Source organism: Adelges cooleyi, unplaced genomic scaffold, assembly GCF_023614345.1.
Source record: "Adelges cooleyi isolate 19-005CV unplaced genomic scaffold, UGA_ACOO_1.1 ACOO_flye_CR_arks_rails_tigmint_CR_PRNA_479, whole genome shotgun sequence".
NCBI classification, from domain to species: domain Eukaryota; kingdom Metazoa; phylum Arthropoda; class Insecta; order Hemiptera; family Adelgidae; genus Adelges; species Adelges cooleyi.
This window is the reverse complement of record NW_026096165.1, coordinates 1-4464: the sequence shown is the minus strand read 5'-3', so window position 1 is coordinate 4464 and position 4464 is coordinate 1. Positions and strand designations below refer to the sequence as shown.

General features: G+C 29.0%; 1 long non-coding RNA gene across 1 annotated transcript; it reads left to right on the top strand.

The window, feature by feature from the left end:
- The first annotated feature begins 250 nt into the window (after positions 1-250).
- LOC126842260 (uncharacterized) lies at positions 251-3328 on the top strand. The gene is made up of 3 exons (XR_007686293.1): positions 251-352; positions 1975-2110; positions 3136-3328. It is a non-coding gene; the product is annotated as an uncharacterized LOC126842260 (long non-coding RNA).
- The last annotated feature ends 1136 nt before the right edge of the window (positions 3329-4464 follow it).

Here is a 4464-nt window from a genome sequence, read left to right as displayed (position 1 = left end):
CGTAAAACTTAGGTTGAAATTTTAATAACAGACAAATTATGAGGTTAGACTGAAAGTAAGTAATAAAAAATCAAGTTCATTCCTTTTTGTGCATTGAAATAAAAAAAACAATTTGAAATACCTTCTCAGCTATCGCAATGAAACTATTAAACGGCTTGCCGTAGGAAAGATAGAGTATCGATGCTACCAAAACTCTTGTTTTAAATGATTCAACACAATTATTATTATTAATTGACTTATTAACTGTCAACTGTATGTTTAGGTAACTATTACTGATTGTCAGACAACACAAAACGAATTAGATCTGATCGAAGCTCTATTTGACAATGACGTTGAAGAGAAAACTGATCTGGTAAGAATAATTACATGATTTTTTTTAAATCGCTAACACGTACGGGTGTTTTTCAAATCTTACAAAATTAATTGAACCCCCTTCCCAGTGTCGTAGAGAGCTGAAACTTGGCACAGACACTCATCTCAACGACAATACAATATCCTGTAATATTATTGGGACTCGGACATCCAGATCGCCCATGACTATGTTGGGGGTCATTTTACTAAAATTTCACGTTTTTTTCAAATCTTACAAAATTAAATTAACCTACTTCCCAATATCGTAGAAGGCTGGAATTTAACCCAGACACCCATTTTGGATGAAAATACAATGTTCCGGCATCATATTAGGACCCGGACATCTAGGTCCCAAATGCCATTGGGTCGAAAATGGGGATCATTTCATTAAAATTCCATGTGTTTTCAAATCTTTCAAAATTAATTTAGTAATCTATTCACAATTATTAAGTACCTTTACCAAGACTAAAAAGTAAAAAATAAAATAAATTAATAAAAAAACAACTTTTTTAAAAACATGATTTTCTAAAAAAAATAATAGTAAAAAGTGAACCAAAAAGTAAAAAATAAGTTTACAACAAAAACAATTTAACAATTAATTTTAGCACATTTTTTTTTTAAATGTCAATTACTTTGAAAACAACCGAAAATTAACTACAATTTTGAATAATGTTAAACATCTTTAATTTCTTACTAAAAAGAAAAGCGTGAGCCTTATTCAACAAAGTCCAAATTCATGAGTTAAGAATTATGAAATGTATGTGTCACACAGTAAAAGTGAACCAAATTAAAATTTCAAAAAAAAATTATATGAAATTTTATCTGATAAATTTATTAGGGACTTTGTTGAATAGGGCACACGTTTTTCATTTTAAGCAAAAATTAAAGCTGTTTAACATTGTTTAAAATTGTAGTTAACTTTCGGTTGTTTTCAAAGTATTTGACATTTAAAAAAAAATTTGCTACAATTGATTGGTAAATTATTTTTTTAATTTATCAATAAACATGAATGATTAAACATTTATATTACTAATATTTTCAAATAGTGTAACTATTTGTGTTTAATAGTTTAAATAAATAAATAACTCAATAATTAATAAACATTTAGCTTAAAAACGTTGATTACTTCTCAGTTTTCTAATACTTTTGGTTTGGATAGCACAGTCCAAACCAAAAGCCAGCACGGCTTTTGATAAATGTTTAATGGGTACACCACTATATTGAACATAAAAAAAAAGTAGCATTAGGAAATGTTTGCCATCGATATAGTATTAAGTTTATACTTTTAATTTTTAAGTTACAGTTATTTACGATTTGCTTTAACAACAACATTAGCTCATTCATAATGGGAAAACACTTATTTTGTGAAAACAATATTTTCGTAAGATTTCTTGTTATTTTACCTTGTTTTAGAATCAAAAACATTTACAATACTGACTTAAAATTTCGATTAAAACAAATTTATTTTTTATCTAGATTTTTTTTTAGATTTAATCGATATCCAATCCTCTAAAGTACATGTTATACTTAGTTTATTTATGGTCGATAAGTTATGATGGTTAAAACTCAATTTCATAGAATTTTGTTAATTCAAATTTAACGAAAGCCTTAAAAATATTTCAGGTGATAGATGCAATATGGGATATTTCGGACAACAAGAAAAACGGATCCATTCCTATTAGACGTTTGGCCCATAACATATTCGGTACACACCGCGAAAACATATCTGGCTGGTTAAAAGAACATCGAGGGTTAATCTGTAACTATGATTTTATGTATTCAGTATTTTATTTACCATTTGATTACTACACAAACTATAAAGATTGGGCTGAAATGCGGATGTTTCCATCTTTAGTGTTATAGAGAGAGTCGCTGGATTTTAAAATAATAATTTATTGTATCTTACATACTTTTTTTTGTATTTTGCGTGGACATAATTTTACATTTTATAAGCCGGGGTACAACGTTATTCCTATGAAGGTTTCCAAGTGCATTAAAACAAAGTAGTATCTCACATTAATACTCAATAATAGCAAGTGCTAAGCCCTCCTCCTTCTTGACAGTAGGCCAATCGGGTAAGGTGAGTTTTGCACTTATTCTGAGTGACTTACAATACATACGATTCTTGTGTAGTATAATTCTATCTACAACCCATTCCCATTAAAAATGTTGAAAACTGATATTTTTCAGCCGAATCTATACCATATTATCATAGTTCAACTTCTATAATTTTATTAATGTGCATTTTTTATTTCATACAAGAGAAAATTGGGAAATTCTGTATTTTTTTTAAAACTTCAGATGTAATAAAAAAAAAACACGTTGACGTTCTGTTAAATAATTTTAGCCGATATAGATACAACGGAAATATTTTTACAAAACTGTATAATTTATTTATTAGTAGATAAAATAGAGTTGGGGTTAAGTAAATGTATGTTTTTTGATTTGGTTTTCTTTCACAAAAATGTTTGGTAGTTCAATTAGTTTTACAAAATAATTATGCCAACAAAAATGTATATATCTACAATACATAATGTAACATCCTTTTACAAATATTACTTAACATTTTGAAATGTTAGATTCTTCTAAAATAATGTAAAAAAACAAAAATAATAAAAGGACAGTGCTCAGTGGGGTCAGATCATAGAGGGGATGGAGTATATGGGTAACGGGGAATTCACAGGTTTTTAAAAATTAATGGTTACCTATAAGGAATTAGTCTAAGGTGAATATAACTATTTTAATATTTTATTAATTTTAATCTAGTATATTTCAAAATGTTAGTTGTAGATAACAATATAGAAAGAATAAACCAGACCAACTTTAAATTGTTGTTGTATGCCACTATAAGTCTTCCGGAGCTAAAAGATATTTATATCAAGTTGAAGAGAGCCAGGGATGCACTTCATTAAATATTGTACAGTGATAAATATAAAGCAACATTTGAAACTTTTTAAATATAAACACTTTATTTAACTTCAACACATAAGAACAGAGTTTTTATTTCATTGAGAAGGTATTAATTAGTTTAACTAATTAATAATGCCACTAGAAGGCTCTTGATACCAACTTACGGTTAGAGAATGAGAGTAATCAACAAATAATTAATTGATTTCGTCTTCACGTCTTGCAATCTTGTCTTACATACAACACGAACAAGTAAAATAAACCGTTTCCCTAACAATTGTTTTTTTTATAGAACACTGATAATTACTATAATGCGATTCGGAAAATATGTTTACATTTTTTAATTTTAATAAACACAGTAGTATCGCTGTGAGCCAATTTTTATTGCGTTTAATATAATATTAATATCCCCAAAAAAACCTAACCGTGAAAAAAGGGCCAAATTCCATACCCCAAAAAAAAAATCAGTCTATCAAAGTAGTAATATCTACATTGCGTACAAGTCTGCCTTTTCTTTAGTTCACAAACTCACTTCACTCCTACTTTCATGAGCCACAATATTTTTTTATTTGTATTGCTTAACAACACTTAGCCAGTTTCTGAATGGGGCATACAAAAGGCTTGGCCACAATGTAACACTACTTTGATGGGCTGACTATTTTAAGAGGGGAGCTGGAGCTTTTTTTTTCTACTGAGTTCTCTCTTTCCCATCGCCCACTGACCACTGTATTTGAATACAAACGGTACTGATGTTTCATGCCTCATTTAGAAACTGACCAAATGTTAAGCAATAAAAAAAAAAATAGCGTGGCTCGTGAAAGTAGGAGTGAAGTGAGGTTATGGACTAAAGAATAGGCAGACTTGGCCGCAATGTAAATATCACTACTTTGATAGGCTGATTTTTATGGTTATGGAACTTGGCCCTTTTTTCACGGTTAGGTTTTTGTTGGCGATAATATTGTCCATATCAAAAAATATTGAAAACTGACTAGAATCGCAATGGTTGCTACCGAGAAATTTGCTGCTAAAAATAACAAAGCCATGTCTGCTCTTAAAGTACTATCTGTTGTAATCTCTTATCACTTTTATTTATCATGTTTCTGTTTATAGGTTTACATAACCTATTTTGCTCTTCTTTCTCTGTGTGTCATGTGTACTAGTTAATATTTTGTACATTAAGTTTAATATACTCTTATGTATTTTTAG